General features: G+C 39.9%; 1 long non-coding RNA gene across 14 annotated transcripts in view; it reads left to right on the top strand.

The window, feature by feature from the left end:
• The window catches only part of LOC148647685 (uncharacterized), a 663,201-nt gene that overhangs the window by 42,368 nt on the left and 598,469 nt on the right, over positions 1-22,364 (top strand). For 10 of the 14 annotated variants that reach the window (XR_015926670.1, XR_015926666.1, XR_015926672.1 and 7 more), the window contains exons 4-7: positions 7,724-7,964; positions 8,061-8,233; positions 8,768-8,920; positions 9,914-10,083. This is a non-coding gene — a long non-coding RNA (uncharacterized LOC148647685). The remainder of the gene's footprint in view (positions 1-7,723; positions 7,965-8,060; positions 8,234-8,767; positions 8,921-9,913; positions 10,084-22,364) is intronic. The other 4 variants (XR_015926660.1, XR_015926665.1, XR_015926671.1 and 1 more) reach the window with 4 other exon arrangements.

Here is a 22,364-nt window from a genome sequence, read left to right as displayed (position 1 = left end):
TTGATTTAAATACGATCTGTCAAAGTGCAATGAAATACAATGTTGTTTTTATCCTTTAAAGGCTCTATATAAAGGTGCTGATTTTTATGGAATGTGTTTTATTTTATTTTTTTCAGCATGGAATAAACCTATTACTTGATTCTTATGGAAGCCCGGTTCCACCGGGGATTTAAAAACACTCTCGTGTTTCAAGCACCACGTCTCTTCTCGTTAAAAAGAGGAAACACTTTACACTTTAACTCTTCAGTTCACAGCAAAATTTCACCAGAGCCACTCACTAATAGTTTAGGCTAAAACCTAACTTTCTTAACACATAGCGGTCCCCCCGTGTTCCAGTTAGTGTGTGATTACGCATCAATGAAAAAGCGGAGGTTTAAAAAAAGAGAATTAGCTCACTGATAGTTTTCTGTGGAGGCTGTGAACATTTTCACAAGTTGTGGTCTTCAAAGTGCATTTGGTATGAAGGCTTTCTGTGTTTTCGTTACTCTAGGAGGTTTAGTGAAAAAAGCTATAGGCATGCCAATTGTAATCGTTTTTATTTTTAAATACATTTTAGAAAAGTCATCTATACAAAAAAAGTTGCATTTAATACCACTCAAGAGCTGGCTGGCTGTGCCAAAAAATAGATAAACATTTTAACAGCTCTGTTTTTATCCCGTAAAGCGCATTGAGAAGCCACCTTTAAAAGCACTATATAAAGGCGTGTATGTCTGGCCTTGGTACTGTATTTTAAAGAAAAAATACACACCAGTATTCCATTTCTCCTTCAACATTTCTTAAATGTCTTACATGAGGTTATTTCAGAAACGTTTTTATGTGCTCTTTGCTTCTTCTGACCATGTCACCGGGCATTTAAAAGCGTACTTTTAGAATTTGATTAATAGGGAATATAATATGGAATTGCGCATCTAAAGAAATAACAGTAGAACTATATTCATGCACAAACAGTATTATAAAACTTTCCATTGAGATGTACTTGTCACATGACTGCCTCTGTGGCGTGATCGCTTAAGTAACTGACGTACCCCTGAGGTTGAGTGTTCAAACCCAGCTGTCGCTATTGGTTTTCTTTTAACAAATAAAAATTTCTTTGAAAAACTAAAATAGCTATTAGCATTATATTGACTTTTTGATATTTCTAAATATCACAACGTGTTCGTACTGTATGTACACTGCGGTACGGCGCAGATTCACATGATCCCTATTAATAAAGAGTATTAAGATCCCTTTAGATCTCCCTTCAGATTTAAAAGGTTATTAATATCTTAGGTGTCGCATCTTCCCACCTTAGCTGATCTTTTGCTGCCTACGCATGCTTACACAGCTCCCTGAATAAACTTTCATACTTGACTGAGAAAGCTTTAGAGAACTTAACAGGTTTGAAGGCTCTCTGTGTTTCCCTTCCAAAGATATAGACAGAAGAATATTTGAACGTGGTCAAAAAGTGTGGTTTTTATTAGACAATGTTGTGACACTAAAGAAATCAATAACGATATTAATTCAAAGATCTAAATATATTTAACGCTTACGCCTGACAGAGGTTTCGCCTGTGCCGAAAAAAAAAATAAAAACCGGTCTAAACTCTTAAGCATACTAAAGCATACTGTGGTTTTTGTTAACACAAGTTTATCGGTGAAAAGACAACAGCCATTCTCAGTAGAATAGGCGTGCCTTCCAATCAAAGACGGTCCCCCTTCCCCCCACGGAAAGACGGACAAATGTTTTCACTGCCTATTTAGTAGCTATTCAGAGGGAAATGCGGTGACGTCACCACGCAGGCGAGCACCTCCAATGTCAGGCGTAAGCGATAAATATATTTAGCTGAAAAGCTGTACAACGCAAGAAATACTGCCCCTCCTCCAAAAACCCTTTTTTTTTGCTTACAGTAGTACTTCTCGCATTAAGAAAGTTAGGTGTTGGCATAAACTATTAGTGAGGGGCTCTGGTGAAAGCTCCAAGACATTGGGGGGGATTCACCACTTTAAAAAAACAATGCTTTTTTTATGTCAGCAGGCTAAGGTGTTATTTCCTGCCTAAAGATGAGTGGCCTGTTGGAAAGCAATTGAAATGAGGTTAGAAATGGCTGCCTTTTTAAATCATTGGGTGTTAAAAGTTCTGTTAAATCATATAATATTCAGCTGGCATGCTGTAACTTTGCCAAACTGAAGGCTGACGCAAAGGGGAGTTGGCAGACTTTTTCCCTGGGGGATGAGACACTTGCATTTGAGATAATTGGGAGGTTTTCCAAAAGATGGCAAAATGGAAATTCAGTCTCCTGTTGCTATTTGCATGCCATGTGAATGGATGAAAGACATTCTCTCTTTCTCAGTGATGATAAAATATTACACATACAGTATATATAGAATGAAAGGAAGAAATGTGAAAAGGGATATAATTCATAAGACACATAAGCACTCCTTGTATCCATGTTATTGTAACCAAATGATTCATATGCATAAGCATAGACAAACCTGAAAAAGACTTATTGTATCAAGTAAAGAATTTTAAATGTGAGGTATTGTGTGTTTATGTCAGCAGGCTCAGGCTGACACTTGCATTTGCGTCAGCCTTCAGTTTGGCAAAGTTACAGCATGCCAGCTGAATATTTATATGATTTGACAGAACTTTTAACACCCAATGATTTAAAAAGGCAGCCATTTCTAACCTCATTTCAATTCCTTTCCAACAGGCCACTCATCCTTAGGCAGGAAATAACACCTGAGCCTGCTGACAGAAAATAAGTATTGTGAATGGCTTGTATCTAAGGCAACAAGAATATGGTCATTTTGCATTTTCTTGCTTCACAGTAGTGTTTGGTTTAAAAAATCATTGCTATTGTGCTTTATTCCACAGTTTTGTTATACAGTCAATTTAATCAAAGAATACATTTAATTTAGACCATACATTCCATATTAAGCCAATGTGAGCATTGCTATAACAAGCAAATTTGTCAGGAGTGAATTAAATCAGTGAGTCTAAAAATGTTTTTTTTTTTTTTGGATATAGTATGTTAAGGGCACTAGAAAAGTATGTGAATCTTGTATTTTAAGTAACTACTAACTACCAAGTGAGCCAAATAACCACCTCTTATTTACCACCTCTTATGTACATAAAAATTTAGAATAAAAGATACTGATGAACCATTGCAACGTGAGAATACAGAACAGCATTCACCTTTTGTCTATTCCATTATTCATTTCACAAGACTGGAATTAATTTGCCAAAGTTCATAACACTGACAAATCATCTAGTTTCTCACAAAATTTTTCAGACCTTGTTTTCACATTATGGTACTTTAAAGCTTGCAATCATGGCTTTGAAGTAGCAATTAATATTTGTACATACACAACTTACTTCACACATTCAAAGCAAAAAAATAAAAAGATAGGTGTAAATAGGTAATCAACAGAAAAGAAAAAATGGGAAAGTCAAGATTGCATAAGTATTCCAAGCCTTTTGCTTGTCAAAACTAATTTAATTCAGGTGCACAACAATACCGATTAGTTTAGTTGCTTCTGTCTGTGTGTAACAATATTGGTTTACATGATTTCAGAATAAGTGCACCGATCTCCGTAAGGTCCCTCAGTCAGGCAGTGAATTTAATTGAAAGTTGGAAACACAGCTTTTGTTTTTGTATTTCATCTGCTAATGAAGCTTGCTTTCTGTTTAAAAGTATGGTAATTAAAAACCATTAATACTTTCATTGGAGTTTGAATAAAGTTGATGTTTTCTCTTTTGGCTAGACTTGACTATTTAGCCATGAGATATACAATAGATTGTCATTAAACAACCTTATGTTTATTAATCTTCCTTGTTATGCACAGTGAGAATGATAATGTAATGAGAATTAATTGAATCACAGAGTGCTCATAAATTGTGCTAGGAAGAAAACAGATAGGTGTTCTGAAAGGTCACATATAAACAGGTTTTCGATGGACAGAATGATAGATTAACATACTGTAGAGGAAAATAGTATTGCATCGTTGATATGAGGACTTTTGAAACCAAATTTCCCAAATTTAATATGTGCTTTTCTATATTGGTACAGTAGGACTAATAGGTTCTAGTAAAAACTTACAGTATTCAGAATTGGTAATGGTTAGAAATACCATTTTATGATAAGGGACTCTGGTCGTTATCCTAAACGGAAAGCAACTCAGTTCATACTACGGTATATTTCGCTTTACTTGGTAAAATTTTACTTGTTCTCAATATTTATAGATATCCATCAATACCACATCAATCAACGCTATTATCAGTTCAGGGAAAGATATTCTGCTTGCAATATGCATGAAGGTGTGGCTTTTAACAGCAATTGTAACAGTTCTTATCTGTTACTAAAGAGTGGAAATATTCTATTGTAACAAGGAAAGGAAGTAGATTACATAGGTTTTTATATAATACATGCACTTAATTTACTGTCCTCATATGGCTGTTTATTTTCATTATGAGAGCTTTCTTTGTTGGAATTAGCTTGCTAATTCCAACTGAATAAATTAATTTTTTCCTCAAATTCCATATATTACAAATCCAAGCAGTTCTCATGGCCAGATTCAAATTTTTTTTTCTTTATTTTTATGGGTATGCGGGCACCTTTTCAAGGCCATTTTGTGAAATAAAATTTGTAATCAGTGTTCAATAAATGTAATGTTAAGATTGAGAGTTTTTGTGAAATCCCTCAGGGACAGGACAGTGTCTTTCTGGGATATTGATTAGGCAGAGCTGCAGCAGGAGATGCTTGTCAGCTCTCCTTAACTCAGTAATGCTGTACCTCCATCTGTATTATTCTTTATCTTTTTCTACCAACCTCTTCAAGAACACACCGTCATGTTAAGTGGGGGAAAAAAAATAACAGAGAGAGACACTGCCTTAAACCCTAGAAAATGACAAGTTTTAATTTTAGTGTTTAGTTTATAAGCTTGTTATTTTAGTTGGTTTTGTTACATAATTAATTTGGGTGTCTCCTCTTGCCAGAAAGCGTTAAATTGCATTTTGAGTGCGGTTTTTGACTTTCAAAATTGCAGCCCATAAATAAAGCCATATGGATGTTTTTTTATACACGTTATTTCACACGTTAGTTAAAGACTTCGATGCTTAAAAAGTTTAGGTAGAAATGGAATACCGGTGTGTATTTGTTCTTTAAAGTACCGAGACCAGCCATATACAGTTAACATACTGTAATACTGCATGTTTATGTTCCAAAATTAATATCGTTTATGGCCTTCACACATGTTATGCTCCTATTCGTTTTATGTTCAGCTACTAAAACTTCCCTTCAGTGGTAAAATTCCATTTAAATATTCAATACTTAAACTGGCACGTTAAAGACATTAAATATACATATATATGCTTGTTGACTCCGGTATCACGTTAGTTAAAGACTTTGATGCTTAAAATGTTTAGGGAGAAATGGAATACTGATGTGTATGTTTTCTTTAAAGTACCGAGACCAGCCATATACTGTATGTTTAAGTTCCAAAATTAATAGTTTATGGCCTTCACACGCGTTGCAGTATGCTCTTATTCTTTTTATGCTCATGCACTAAGATTTCCCTTCAGTGGTAAAATTCCATATAAATATTCAGTACTTAAACGGGCACAGTTAAGACATTAAATATATATATACATACTGTATACAGTACAGTTTGCATACGGTAATATGTTTATGTTCCTAAATCAATCTCTTTTATGAGCATGTGAAAGGCATGGTGAATCGATTCTCAAAAATTACTGTAGTTTGCATGATTGGAAACAAATGTGTGATTGCGAAATGCTGTGGTGTTACTTTTTCTGCAATTATTACCGGAGTAAACAAAAGCATACTTTTAGAATTTGATTAATAGGGAGTATAATATGGAATGGTGTATCTAAAGAAATTAAAAATGATATAATTATATTAATGTACTGTAGCTCAAACAATAGTATAAGACTTTCAATGAATATGTATGCTTCTGTTTCACTGCTCCCCATGTGATTACGTCTGTGGTATGATAGCTTAAGTATGTGCCTCATAAGCCTGAGGTCCATGGCTCAAGCCCTATTGTCACCATCAGTTTTCTTTTAACAAATAAACATTTCTTTGAAAAACAAAAATAGCAAAAATTATGGACACTATATTGACACTTTTTATATTTCTAAGTATCCCAACATGTTCGAAGCTAAGTCACTTATTAATAACAAATAATTTCAAACTGCTACTGATATTACTGATAATAAATATTATCGACACTATATTGAATTTGTTGGTATTTCTAAATATCTCAAAACGTATTTTAAAGACCTCGACTTGTGAAAATTTTCACAGCCTCTACATAAAACTATCAGTGAGAGAATTATTTTTGTAAACCAAGTTTTTCATAGATGCGTAATGATGCACTACTGGAACACTGTGGGACCGCTGTGTACACATGTACACACATTGCAGTCTCCAATTACCCAGACTGTAAGCACGGGAATAAAGTTTTGTTTGATTTCTGAAACCCTTTCTTTATTTCCTGTTTTAACTCAGCAGGAAAATTCATATTTACTCAACAGCTTTTTAAAAACAGCACCCATGATCAAATCATGATGTTCATGATTTTTTTACACAGAAGCCTGACACAGCTATATTTGGCTAGTGTGTATTGTCGGTTTAGGGTTCTGTAGCATTCCAGTTTGTTTGTACTTGCAAGAATAGTGATTATAAACATTAAAAAACATACTTGCTTTATACTGTCCAACTGAACAATCTTGCTTTTATAAAATACCAACTTTTTCATGTTTAATGTGTAAGATGCTATAATACGGTTTAAAATGATTAAAAGTCTTAACAGTATCAACTTGAATTCTTATCTCTTCTGATATAACTATCAAGTGGTATTAAATACAACTTTTTAGTATAGATAACACTTTTCTAAAATTTATTTAAAAAATAATTACAATCTAATCTTCCCACGTTTGATCCCAAGAGGAAGTACAATACGCTCCGGCTTTGTTTAGCAATGGTATGAAAAATAAATCTAAATGGTGAGAAAGCTATGCTGAAAGTTGATTAATGGACTTTGAAGACAAAGATAACGATTTACTTTGCATTTTCAATAAAGGCATTTAATTAAATATGCGTTTGTCACTTAAATCAAAATGGGGATAATGGGGACTCTATTTCTCTATTATCAAAACTCGTTCAATTGTGGGTCTTTTGGAAACATTTTGACATGTTCCTTGTAACTACATTGTTGTTGATAAAATGAAATGCTTGGAGTTTGTAATGTAGGGATTTCTATATTTCTTTATCTAGAGTGGTTTCATTAGAGACAAAGGCTAATCCGTGTTGCCTGCTGTCCTGAGGCTAGCTTGTGTCTGTGTGGAGACACACACCTCGGGATGGTTACGTCACTGCCTTGCATATGAATTCTTTCATATGGAAACATTTTGACGCTGCGTTCAAGTCTTAGGAATAACACAAAACAGCCTGTTTTTTTTGCTTTACAAATCACGCCCAAGAAAGTGAAGTCACATTAACTAGCAAAGAGGACATTAGCTAGCCAATATGATAAAGGAATAAATTACTTGTATTTAATTTCTTTAGCATTCTTTCATTTAATTGAACATTGCAAAAATAAAAATGCATAGTTTTGCCTACAGTTCAGATGGGAAGTAGGTGAAGTTCTTTCATTTCAATAATAGCTTTCACAGAATTAATGGACTGCTGCCGTTTGAATTCTAAATAGTCTCTTTTTTGCAGGGGGAGCTGATTGGAGTGGAGTACCTGTACAGTCGGGCTGGAGAAGTTCAAGACTATAGAGCAGTAATTGAGAAGCTGGAGGCTGATTCTGATCTGTTTGTTGATGAAGGTTTTGATGACTGAGGAATTTCTGGACCTGGCCGTCCTGCTGCTGCATCAGTCTTTCCTGGAATAATAACACCCCTCACCATTCCTTCCCAGGCTGAGAGCAGAACTGCAATGGAGACTTCAACTCAGGAATGTATGTTTACTATAGAACAGTTTTCAATTAATTTCTGACAGTTTCTGTGGATGTATATGGTATTACCATGAACAATGAACACTGTGTATTCTATAGTTTTTAGTTGCACACACATCAATTAAGAAACCCATGCAGCAACTGATGACCTGGCAGCACTGTAAGAGACCCTTTCCTGCTTCACCACCCGAACTAATGGATACAGGGCTAAAGCAAGTTGCAGCAAATCATTCGCTGAAGTGACATCTGCTGAAGACCCCATTGCCAAGGATGTAAGTGCACATATAGCATTTCCTTCCACTTCCACTTGATTAACTAGATACATTTTAACACGTAAATAAAAACTGGGATCAATTGCTCCCTTATCTAATGTTTGCTATTCGAGAAGTACCGCAGGCCTCGACTGGGTTCTCTCCATTTGAGTTACTATATGCTCGGAGACCCCAGGGCTTATTAGATCTGGTCAAAGAGTCTTGGGAGCATCAACCTTAAACAAACATTACAGACTGTCATTGAACATTTGGAGAAGGCCCAGATGCAACAAAAGCAGATTTATAATAGGGGAGCTATTGTGCGGGAATTTCAGCCAGCGGACAAAGTACTACTATTAGTCCCGACCTCAGAAATTAAATTCCTGGCCACCTGGCAGGGGCCTTATGAGGTGGTGGAAAAAGTAGGTCCGGTCACCTATAAAGTTAAGCAACCTGACAAACGACGACAGCATCAGATCTACCATGTGAATTTATTAAAGAGATGGCATGGTGCAGAAGTTCTGCTCACCCATTTCTCCCCTGACCCTTTGGAAGATGAAACTGGTACTGTCGCCGTGGGGGACCTGGCTCCGTCGCAGAAGCAGGAATTACAAGAGCTCCTATCGCAAAACAAAGATGTTTTTTTCCCGAAGACCTGGTCGAACTCGCCTCATACGACATAAGATTATCACAGAACCAGGATAAAGGGTAAGACTGCTCCCCTATCGAATTCCTGAAGCCAAAAGGAAATTAAGGAAGAGGTAGAAAAAATATTAAAAATGGGAATAATAGAAGAATCCCATAGCAAGTGGGCTAGTCCATTAGTTTTGATACCCAAACCGGACGGAACTATTAGGTTCTGTAATTTCAAAAGATTAAATGAGATCTTGCTATTTGATGCATACCCTATGCCCCGTATAGATGAGCTAATAGAGCGATTAGGTAACGCCCGATACATCAGTATGCTAGATCTTATGAAGGGATATTGGCAAATACCCCTAACCAAAGAAGCTAAAGCCAAGACTGCTTTTGCCACCCTGGAGGGGTTATACCAGTACCAGGTCCTTCCGTTTGGTTTACACAGCGCTCCTGCTATGTTTCAGAGATTAATGGACAGAATACTCAGACCTCATCCATATTTTGCAGCTGCCTACTTAGATGATGTCGTAATTCATAGCACGACATGGGAACAACACTTACAACACCTGGATGTAGTAATTGAAGATTTGAGAGAAGCAGGATTAACAGCTAATCCAAACAAATGTTGTCTAGGGACCCAGGAAGCCAATTATCTTGTCTATACGATTGGAAGAGGAATGATCATGCCACAAGAACAGAAGGTGCAGTTAATTAGAATCTCGCCTAAACCTTCTACAAAGAAGAAAATACAAACATTTTTGGGATTGGCGAGTTACTATCGCCGTTTCATTTCAGGATTTGCCTCCATTGCTGCCCCAATAGAAAAGAATGTCTCGCGATAAAATGGGCCCTGGATTATTTAAGATATTTATTGGGAAGACGATTTATATTGTATACAGATCATCCTCCACTAACCTGGTTGTTAAGAAATATGGACAAAAAGGATCGAATTACACGATGGGGCCTTAGGCTCCAGAGGTTTCAGTTCCGAACGGTTTATAGACACGGGAAGAAACAAGGTAATGTCGATGCCCTATCACAAATGCATTTATTTTTTTCCAGACAGCCTGAGGACGGGGCTGGTGTCAGGGGGAGGGTCATCCAGGATATGTATTTCAGGAACGACCTGCTCAGTATACTTGACTTTGTCATCCACGTTGGATGATTTCACTGACTTTGTGTGAATTCGCTCATTGGTGTTGCAGCCTTGGCCTGGAACGTCTAGCTGGTTTGTAAGTAACCGTTACACCATTACACTGTTCTGTGGTGTCTGGGTCCGATTCAGAAGTCTTTTTTTTACATGCCAAGACATAATTCACACCCTGCCCTTTGGGATCAATAAAGTTTTATCTGTTATAGTGGTCGCTGTTTCCATATCCCGTGTTTGACAGGGAGATGCCGTGGGGGCAGGGTGGTCAGATCTGTCAGAAGGAGTGAGGAGATGTTTTGAGGTTATCAAGTGGAGTAGAGGAGTTTATGGCCATATGGACAACAACGGTGGACCTCGTATTCGTGTGATCTCTCAGGACGTAAACAGTACAGCAGCTGACACCACACAGTGTAGGCAGTGCATGGCGACAAACTGTAATAAATCTGAAAACCAGAACAATATGTAGTACTGAAAGAAAACACATTGTAGACCATGTAGAAAGTGTGGTGCAGATGTGTATTGAGTCTGAGGCTGTTACGAGCACAGTCAGCACCAATTGACCCTAATTATTCGATCTGCGTTCCAAACCCTGTGCTCACTCCAAACCGACACTCGGTATGAGGAATCTTTCAGTCTCCTGAGCTCTCCGTACTTATGACCTTCAACATCTTGCTTGCCTATCGGCGACCCACTGCGAAATGGGCATACAGTCTGGGGAGATCACCCGGATTCTTGTAAATACTTCCCTGATTTTGCACCCCTGTTATACTTGTACTCAACTGCCACCTTATCCCTGTGTAACGACCCAACAGAGCCCAGTGTGTTGCTCTCTCTGGCGCTCGCTCATTCTCTCTCTCTCTCACTCTGCTGGCGCATGAGCACAGGGGTGCTGTGCTGGCTGTGCCGAAAAATAAAGCGCCTTTCTCAGCCAACGAGGGTCTGAGTCACTGTGTCCGTCCTCGCCGAACCCAAAAATACTGGTGTCGGAAGCAGGAGAATGGACAATGAGCAGCCATTGATGTCAGACTCAAGAGAAGCGCCGGTACCCCCAGCAGCCGAGCGACTCCCTAAAGCACCTTTTGGGGGTGAGCAGCAGCCGTCAGGGGCCGGAACAGTTCCTCAGCGCCACCGGTGGTCACAGCCCTCATCAAGGCTATCCAACGGCGGCCCTCTCGGCAGAGGGACCCTTTCCCATGTCTCCTCAGTCTATGTGGTGGGAAGGAGATGCCAGACCAGCAGGGTCCAGCCGGCGCCGGTGCAACTGAGCTGATGGGGCAAATGGCTGATCTCAGGTCGAGTTGGCAGGCCACTTGGCCACGGTCCTGGAGGGGAAGGCCTTCCAGGCGCTGCTGGATATACCCGGGGACCAGCCGTACAACTACGCGGCGTTGGCGTCGGCCCTCCGGAGGCGTTTTGACGGGAGAGGCTGGGGGCCCCCGTCCTGGCCTTCCCGGAATCCGACGCTGCCCTGTGTGCTGGATACAGACGCCAGTGAGACGGGGGTGGGCGCAGTACTAGCACAGGAGGGGCCAGACGGGGAGAGGGTCGTCGCATACTTTAGCCGGGCGCTCGATAAGGCTGAGAGGAATTATTGTGTCACCTGGAGGGAGCACTGCTAGAGCACCACAACTTCTTCAACACTCGTTAGTTTGAGTCTTTGTTTAAGCTGTTAAGCTTTGTTTAAGCTGTTCTTAATTAAACATTTGAAACACTAATTTTGTAAGCTTAACATGCATTCCGTACAGAAATAAAATAGTTTTCTACAGTTGTTAAGCAGATTAGCAGGTAACTGACAAAGTAGATCACTGTCCACCACTGCCCAGTGATAGAACTTTAATATAAACAAGATCTAGTACCTGGTGCAGTTTTTACAAAACTTTTAATCAATCGAATTCCAGGTGCGAGTTCATAAAGCCTGAATTACGTACTATGCATATGTCTGCGAAACGCCTCATCTACTATAAAGCTTTCAGTGCCTTGTGTATATTCTAATCTCAGCGTGGGCAGGGTGTGTAGGGACAGTTTTAGGCTGCAATTGAATTGGTGATCTGTATTCTTCACACCTGAAACATTGTTTTCTCTGAAAGCATTTTCTTCCCTGTTTAGCTGATCTTTTGCTGCCAACACCTTTTAACTGTGACTATATCCACGATATAGCACAGCCTCCCTTTAGGGAGAAAATGGAATACTGGTGTGTATTTTTTTCTTTAAACTACCAATACCAGCCATATAAAGTTTACATAATATATTTATGTTCCTAATTTAATATTGTTTATGAGCATGTGAAAGTCATGGTGAATCGGATTCTCAAAACTTACTTTGTATGATTGGAAACGAATACGTGATCGGATCGACGAAATGCTGTGGTGTTACTTTTTGTCAATGAAAAAATAGTCTTCTTTTACAAAGACAGTTACAAAGAAAGTGGACCACGGTAATACTTTGAGCTTACAGCCTGTCCAAGGTCATTCATTATTAATACTATTAGTAATATCTTCCGTAAAGACTTTGATGCATAAAATATTTCTGCATAATTAAAATATTTATGATAAAGGCGGTAGGTTGTGCACTTTTGTCCAACTGAGCAATCGTGCTTTTATAAAATTTACCAAATTTTTAATGTTTAATGCTGTAATACAGTTTAAAATTAAAAGTCTAGAGAGTATACAACTTAAATTCTTAATTGGATAAAGATTGTCCCTCAGCAGTGATTGGGATTCAAAACCGGCGTTTTCTTGTGACAGCTCAAATGTTGAACATGAGGTTAAGCTTTATTAGCTCCTCCTGGCGGTTTTACACGGTGTTTCCGGATACTATTATCATAGCTGCGGTATTATGTGGCATATAACGATATGACGTGATGTGATGCGACACGCCCGCTGCGTTGTACTGCAGCATACCTTGCTCGTTTTGAATGGCTACATCTGTATCTCACATATTCAATGTCACATATCTCCGAAAATTCAAAAATGTTCACATGTCCACAAATGTTGTGAAATATACCCAAATGATCAATAACATCCCCAAAAGGTGTCCAAATATTCCACAAAGTTACCAAACATAACATGTCCCCAAATCTTTCAAAATGTCTCTGAATTGTATCCAAATTTAATTCCACGTTTTCCAAATGATTTATAAACACTCGTTAAAGTTCCCAAAAGATTCTGAATTGTAGCTGAATGTTCCAAAATGTCCATAAATATAATCAAATATTCCGACACGTCTCAAATGTTCAGTAACATTCCCAAATGTCACAAAGTGTTCCATAGTGTTGCCAAAAGGACACAAATTCCGTAATTATACCAATCATTCTCAAGAGGTTCCCCAACTTATCTATAACATTCCAAAATATTCCCAAAGAACTGTAATGTACTCAGATGAGCCCTAGAGGTTCCCAAATGTTGCAAAATGTAACCAAATATATAGATGGTTACAAAGAAAGTGGAGTACAATCCTAATTTGATCCTTAAATTAATATAATTAATTTCTTTATATCCACAATTCCAAATCATATTCCCTATTAAAATGATTCTAAAAAGTATGCAGTTTTTTACTGCGCTCATGAGCGCAAGTATTTATAGAAAAGGTTAAAATATAGCTTTTTGTAAAGTATATAAGCTTAATACAGTCAGAGCGAGCACATCTATTATCGCCCTGCTCCCCACCTCGCAACCTCCGCTCTTCAAATTCTGCCCTCCTTACTGTCCCCCAAGCCCGTCTACATTGTATGGGTGACAGGGCCTTCTCCTGCTATGCCCCCAAGCTCTGGAACTCTTTGCCCAAGGATATCAGAGAGTCACCTTCTCTAAACTCCTTCAAATCCAGACTCAAAACCCTCTTTTTCAGAAAAGCCTTTACTCAACTGTTTCCATTCTTCACCCCTCTGCTCTTCTTAGTACCACCTTCCACGGTCTCCTCTATTGTTATTGTTGTATTGTTGAAATTGTAATTGTGTCTTATCTTGTGTATTCTTATTTATTGTTATTGACATCCTGTAAAGCGCTTTGAGAAGCCACCTTTAAAGGTGCTATATAAAATAAAGTTTATTATAAAAACTTTTCAAAATAACCACAATACAGTAAGTGCCTGAGTGAAATATTCTGATGCATAAAATGTTTATGAAGAAAGTGGAATACTATTGTGTATTTTTTGTTTTTATTAAGCAGATTCAAACATGCCCAGTAAAGAGATTAAATGAAGCAATCATTTCACTAACAACTAATGCACCACAAGTGCCACCTGTCGGTCATTTTGGCCAGCCAGTCACGTACTGGGTAGCCCGCAGATGATTTGCCAGGGTTCAGGATTGGCTACATCTGTATTAGGTAGAACAATATTTACTTCTTACTGTGGGCCACTGAAATACACGGGTAAGATTAACTTTAACTTGTAACAACACAAGGATGTTTTCAGGAGCTTTTATTACCATTTCGAAAGGAGCAAAGACATTTGCAAAAATAAAAATGCATAGTTTTGCCTACAGTTCAGATGGGAAGTAGGTGAAGTTCTTTCATTTTAATAATAACTTTCACAGAATTAATGGACTGCTGCCGTTTGAATTCTAAAAAGTCTCTTTTTTGCAGGGGACCTGATTGGAGTGGAGTACCTGTACAGTCGGGCTGGAGAAGTTCTTCAAGACTATAGAGCAGTAATTGAGAGCTGGAGGCCGATTCTAATCCGTTTGTTGATGAAGGTTTTGATGACTCTGAGGAATTTCTGGACCTGGCCGTCCTGCTGCTGCATCAGTCTTTCCTGGAATAATAACACCCCTCACCATTCCCTCCCAGGCTGAGAGCAGACCTGCAATGGAGACTTCAACTCAGGAATGTATGTTTACTATAGAACAGTTTTCAATTAATTTCTGACAGTTTCTGTTGATGTGTGTGGTATTATCAAGAACAATGAACACTGTGTATTCTATAATTTTTAGTCGCACACACATCAATTAAGAAACCCATGCAGCAACTGATGACCTGGTAGCACTGTAAGAGACCCTTTCCTGCTTCACCACCCGAACTAATGGATACAGGGCTAAAGCAAGTTGCAGCAAATCATTCGCTGAAGTGACATCATCTGCTGAAGACCCCATTGCCAAAGATGTAAGTGCACATATAGCATTTCCTTCCACTTCCACCTGATTAACTAGATTAACTAGATACATTTTAACAAGTAAATAAAAATTGGGATCAATTGCTCCCTTATCTAATGTTTGCTACACTTACAACACCTGGATGCAGTAACTGAAGATTTGAGAGAAGCAGGATTAACAGCTAATCCAAACAAATGTTGTCTAGAGACCCAGGAAGCCAATTATCTCGTCTATACGATTGGGAGAGGAATGATCATGCCACAAGAACAGAAGGTGCAGTTAATTAGAATCTGGCCTAAACCTTCTACAAAGAAGCAAATACGAATGTTTTTGGGATTGGCGAGTTACTATCGCCGTTTCATTTCAGGATTTGCCTCCATTGCTGCCCCAATAGAAAAGAATGTCTCGCGATAAAATGGGCCCTGGATTATTTAAGATATTATTTATTGGGAAGACGATTTATATTGTATACAGATCATCCTCCACTAACCTGGTTGTTAAGAAATATGGACAAAAAGGATCGAATTACACGATGGGGCCTTAGGCTCCAGAGGTTTCAGTTCCGAATGGTTTATAGACCCGGGAAGAAACGAGGCAATGTCGATGCCCTCTCACGAATGCATTGTTTCTTTTTTTCTAGACAGCCTGAGGACGGGGCTGGTGTCGGGGAGGGTCATCCAGGATATGTATTTCAGGAACGACCTGCTCAATATACTTGACTTTGTCATCCATGTTGGATGATTTCACTGACTTTGTGTGAATTCTCTCATTGGTGTTGCAGCCTTGGCCTGGAAAGTGTAGCCAGGGAGTCTAGCTGGTTTGTAAGCAACCGTTACACCATTACACTATTCTGTGGTGTCTGGGTCCTCAAGAGACTCAAGAGAAGCGCCGGTACCCCCAGCAGCCGAGCGACCCCCTAAAGCACCTTTTGGGGGCGAGCAGCAGCCGTCAGGGGCCGGAACGGTTCCTCAGCACCACCAGTGGCCACAGTCCTCATCAAGGCTATCCAACAGCGGCCCTCTCGGCAGAGGGACCCTTTCCCATGTCTCCTCAGTCTATGTGGTGGGAAGGAGATGCCAGGCCAGCAGGGTCCAGCCGGCGCCGGTGCAACTGAGCTGATGGGGCAAAGGGCTAGTCTCAGGTGGAGTTGGCAGGCCACTTGGCCACGGTCCTGGAGGGGAAGGCCTTCCAGGCGCTGCTGGATATACCCGGGGACCAGCAGTACAACTACGCGGCGTTGGCGTCGGCCCTCCGGAGGCGTTTTGACGGGAGAGGCTGGGGGCCCCCGTCCTGGCCTTCCTGGATCCGACGCTGCCCTGTGTGCTGGATACAGACGCCAGTGAGACGGGGGTGGGCGCAGTGCTAGCACAGGAGGGGCCAGATGGGGAGAGGGTCGTCGCACACTTTAGCTGGGCGCTCGATAAGGCCGAGAGGAATTGTTGCGTCACCTGGAGGGAGCTGCTGGCTGTAGTCTCGGCGGTCCGCCACTTCAAGCCCCATCTGTTCGAGACCCAGTTTAAACTGCGGACAGACCATGCGTCCCTCACCTGGCTGCTCAATTTCAAGGAGCCAGAGGGTCAAATGGATTGAGACCGTGCAGGAGTACGATTTCACGGTCATCTACCATATGCTAGGGACAATAACCTGGCCTCAAGTCCTAGAAGTTACCATTTTTAACATCGCTATCAAGCAGAAAAGGGTTATTAAGGTGATAAGTATACTTTTGAATTCAAGACAGTGGCTGCATTCATTTAGGGCTGCATCTTTTTTAACAAACGCAAGCTGAGCTTACTGTGACTAAAACGTACTACAAGAACTTAAGAGAATGTTTTGCAAAAACTGAAAGAATGTACTGTAAGATCAGAAAACCGAATGTTACAAAGGAAGATACAGGATGACTAAGTATTGTAAAAATCAGATTTAATTATAGGCTTACAACATAAAATTACTTCACTTACAACCCCCACAATAAAATACAGTATATTATACCATTAGCCAGCATAGAACTGAAGCACAAAGCAAATGCAAATGATTTATTCTCTTAGATGTGTGCATACAAAAGAAAAGCTTTTGTTTGTTCCCATAAGTTATATTTAAACTATAAAGAAAAAAAAGCAGAAAATAATTAGATAAAACTAAAGCTTTCTGTGCAGCAAGGTTTGATAGTCTATGCAGGCAGAAATACTGAAAATCTGATGATACTCTGAAAAAGCATTTGTAATATTCTTTTGAACAAAACCCTGTTTCAAGTCTTTGCTGCACTTGGGAACCATCACTATTCAATATAAACCAAAATAATCTTTTTAATTGCATTTCTACAAAAAAAAACTGATTTTTACAGCAATATTTAAAATCTTTTAAATGCAGTTGATAGAAATTGATTTAACAAATTTCACATCTTTCAACAGAACTCAAAATATTTTCAATTACATTTTAAGACATGTTTATGTATTATTCCTGAGTTAAATATTTGAATCAGTACCGGATATAAAACACATTAAAAATCAAATTAAAGCCAATAATGACGTGTTTAAATTGTTTTGAAGTGCCATTGTTATAAATTTACTAAATCAGGAACATTCCAACAGTGTACAATTAAAAACCATGATAGTTTAATCAAATTGACCACGCAATTCCTAACACTAGTAGCAATAATACAGTTCAAGACAGTATTTCGACAAAAAAAAAAACTTTAGTTCACTTCAAAAGATACTTTACTTTTAGTACAAATTAAGCAACCGGAAGTAGATTACAAAATTTGTTCGTGTTGTTTGAAAGCTACAGTATTTAAAGAAAAATGTTTGCTTTGGATGTTAATGCTTTTAAAACTTTTAAAATCCCGTTTAACTTTAGGTCACCTTTTTTTTTAAATGTGGTTTTATGAAAGAACTGGAAAAAAAGACAACCATCATATTTAGAGGGAGACGCTTCATTTTCTGAGGCGAAAACCTTACACATAAACTGGGATCACTTCAGAAAAAAAAACGTATGGAAATACTCTAGATGAACGGTAAAATTTGCTACATTAGAAAATATATCTTTAAACAAATAACTGGATGTGCCATAAAAGGCAATTTAGTGGAAGAATTAAAAAAGTTTTGGATTTAAACCGAATCCTGAATAAAAATAACGATCTGTCTCCAAGTTACCCAATCACATATAAACATACTTTAAATCGTGGGAAAAATAACGCTAAACGTGTTTGTGCCCCTTTTCTTAATCCCATGATGTATTTGAGTTTTACAAGCTCTGGTCTGGAATCAATACTTTTAGACACTCGGGTATGGCAGAGATAGCCCGGTGTGAGGACAGCCCTATAAGAAATTTACCATGGTACATGAGTATGTGGTACGTTGAAACCTGTTTTATCCTATGATGTTTTGACAGCAGTATGGTACAAGTATGTAGGGGTACCATGGTACATAACCCTAGTTATTAAAATATGATTGATAGATAAATAGGCCCACTTTATTCATCCTGAAGAAGATTGCAGAGAAACAAGAAAGCCAACATAAAATGTACAGGCTATTTAAAACATTTTAGGTTCTGGAATGAAACACAAAATTCATTAACCGGTTAACTCCAAATGTATTAATATGTGCATCAATACAGAATATGATCATAACAGTACAAATACAACAACAACAACAACAATAATAATAATTTCACAGCTGAAGTTAAAGGGAGCAGGACATTTAAATGGAGACTGGCTCGTGTTCATGATGCTGGTTCTGCTGGCCCACACCACACTGACCTTTCAGGATCTTTGCTGCATTAGGTAGCTTCTGTCTCATAAGGGCTCTGATTTCTGCTTGGGTCTTCTCGGGGAACACAGCCTTTACTTCAGCTAACGAGAGAAAGAGAGCAGAAAAATATTATTTACCTGAACAAAATAGACTAAACGATGATTTCAGAATATAACCTAAGCCATCAACACTCACCAATTATAGCTTCAGCCTCCTCTCGGGACAGGGGTGGCCTTGTTTCACCGTTGACAAAGAGCCCAGGACACAGTGAGGTGCCATTATGCCGTAGTGTACAAGCCACGCATCAGATTATTTGTGTATTTTGCTGCAGTTGCCTGGGAACAGCGATCCCTCAATGTGATGAGCTGGACATTTTATAGAGAAAGACAACATTTGGAGAACAGCCATAAGGAAACAATTGAGCTACCTGTGTGCTTGCTTGTAGTACATGTGTGCACCTTCTGCTCAATGATAAAGCATTAGAACTGCAAATGGCTTTACACATACCCGTGTAGGGAAAACCGGTTCAGGGACACCAAATATGTAATCATAGTGGCTCTCTGAAGGCACCAGTTCTGTAGGGTTTGGGCATTTACTGAGACAATTATTAATTGTAGCAGTAAATCACAAAGTTGATTCTTTTGATGGCTTTAGAATCCAACCATGCGACATAACTCAAACAACGCGCACACACAGGTACTAATACACGAGGATACATTTATTTATACATAGAATATGCATGTAAAACTAACAGATCTTATCGAGAGGGTTATCAGAATACAAAAGGTATATATTCAGTCAGTTACAAAGAGTTACATATCAAGAGGACATACGTTCAGTATAGATAGATAGATACTTTATTGATCCCGTGAGGGAAATTGCAGTGCAACAGCAGCTTAACACACACAACAGCCACAGTGTAACGAATTATATAATAATAGTACAATACATACAATACAATACAAGAATTACTCACAGTCCGGACACACAAGAGGAAACTAGAACAGAACAGTTCACAGAAAATCGTATCACACGTATGAATATAAATATAGATGTGACCATAGATATAAATATAGATATAAATATAAATATAAATGTATTGCACAGGTCCCTGGCATATATTGCACAAAAGTGGTTGTAAACGGGAAAAAGAAAAAGAAAGAGAACAGATGTAGCAGTAGATGTGTATATGCGTTTAGTCCAGAAACAGGTCACTGTCACTGTTGCCTCTGCCAAGACGCAAGGTGGATGCGTTGTACAGTCTTATGGCAGACGGCAAGAATGACCTCCTGTAGCGCTCCCTGTCGCACCGTGGATGAATCAGTCTATTGCTGAACGTGCTCTTCATTCCTGCAAGCCTGTCATAGAGGGGATGGGAGAAGTTGTCCATGATGGCCTCTAGTTTGGACATCATTCTCCTCTCAGCCACTACCTCCAAGGGGTCCAGGTCAGACCCAATGACAGAGCTTGCTCTCCTGATGAGCTTGTTCAGCCTTTTGGAATCTACTGCTCTAATCCCAGAGCCCCAGCACACCACTGCGTAGAAAATGGCACTCGCTACCACCGACTGATAAAACATGTGTAGCATCTTACTACACACATTGAAGGACCTGAGCCTCCTCAAGAAGTAAAGTCGGCTCTGTCCGTTCTTATAGATGGCCTCGATGTTCTTAGACCATTCCAGTCTATCGTCGATGTGCACTCCCAGGTACTTGTACGAGTCCACCATCTCCACGCCACTCCCATGGATGTAGACAGGAGTAGGTTTGACCTTTTTCCACCTGAAATCTACCACCAGTTCCTTTGTCTTTGTAACATTCAGTTCCAAGTGGTTCACCCCACAACACTCCACAAAGCTGCTGACCAGTCCTCTGTACTCCTCCTCCTGCTCACCCTTGATACATCCCACAATTGCAGAGTCATCTGAGAACTTTTGCAGGTGGCATGACTTTGAGTTGTACTTAAAGTCCGAAGTATAGAGGGTGAAGAGGAATGGAGAAAGAACTGTCCCTTGAGGTGCCCCTGTGTTACTCACTACCAGTTCAGACACACAGTTCTGAAGTCTCACAGACTGTGGTCTGCCCGTCAGGTAGTCAGTGATCCACGAGGTCATGGAGGCATCGACTTGCATCTCCTCCAGCTTCCTCCTTAGAAGTAAGGGCTGGATGGTATTGAAGGCACTGGAGAAGTCGAAAAACATGATCCTTACAGTGTTGCCAGCCCTGTCCAGGTGTGAGTAGGCCCTTTGCAGCATGTAGATGATCGCATCCTCCACACCAACACTGGGCTGGTAGGCAAACTGTAGGGTGTCCAGTGATGAGCTGACCAGGGGTCTCAGGTGGGATAAGACCAGCCTCTCCAGTGTCTTCATGACGTGAGAAGTCAGTGCAACTGGTTTGTAGTCGTTGAGGACAGAGGGGCGCCCTTTCTTTGGTACAGGGACCAGGCATGATGTCTTCCAGAGCACCGGGACTCTCTCCAAGCGCAGGCTCAGGTTGAACAGTCGCTGGAGCACTCCGCTCAGCTGATCAGCACAGGCCCTCAGAACTCTGGGACAGATGTTATCTGGTCCTATGGCCTTACCCTCGTGCAGCCTCTTCAGCTCCTTCTTCACCTGGTCAGCTGTGATGGTCAGCCTGGCCCGGGGGATGATGCTCATAGTGCTCATTCATTTAGACCGTTTCGTAAATGAACTTGGTTATAACTTCTACATTAGATACTCAAAACAAGTACATAACTCTTAGGAATTAAATTGATATCAACTAGTTTGGATAACAATTGAATTCTCGAGCTGTAATGCATTGAAGTTGAATACTCATCAAATTTCTGGGGATTCAGATCTCCTGCGGGCACAAGGAAACAGTTGCAGGCTGTTGCTGTCCAATCCGCGCTCTCTGGCTCCGTGCCAGGCTGTGCTGTGCGGCTTGCGACGGTGCGCTGCTGATGCTCATTGTTGGCTTTAACTAGCAAAGTTTGTGCACAGGAGAAAAGATGACTGTGGGTCCCAGCAAGTCAGGAAGAGGACCGGTTCGTTCCTGATGAAGAGCTAGTTCTGAATAGTAATTCAGCTGTCCACAGTTCCGACCTGTTCACAAGGCCTGCTGCTGGCCTGCTCTGGCAACCTCCACTCTAGACTCTTAGAACAAAGGAAAGTTCTGGCACTCGGACACACTGGCCGTTCAGTGGTTGTCCGGGCTGAGTTTCAGGATGGTCAGGAGGCGCGCTTGCGAGAATGTCCTGCCCTTGGGAGCCTTCTGCTCCTGGGCCGTCCTGCCCTGGAATTCTCCTTTGAATTCCCTTTAGAACAGTCCACAGAATCTTGTTGAATCTGAATCTGAATCTGAATCTCGCAGGCTCTCTGTGTTGCCTGTTTTTACCTGGAGGAACTTCAGCTCATTGATTGGCTGAAAGTTCCATGGGCATCAGAGTCCCACGTGGGTTACTCGGCCCTACCAGTCCCTGATTGGTTGATCAAGGTGAGATATGAGTCACTTACTCCTGACACTTAGTAATGCAGTCCAGATGTCC

The sequence above is a fragment of the Lepisosteus platostomus genome, chromosome 15 (assembly GCF_059453375.1).
Source record: "Lepisosteus platostomus isolate fLepPlt1 chromosome 15, fLepPlt1.hap1, whole genome shotgun sequence".
Taxonomy (NCBI): Eukaryota; Metazoa; Chordata; class Actinopteri; order Semionotiformes; family Lepisosteidae; genus Lepisosteus; species Lepisosteus platostomus.
The sequence above is the reverse complement of the archived record's forward strand: the minus strand, read 5'-3'. Positions and strand labels throughout refer to the sequence as shown.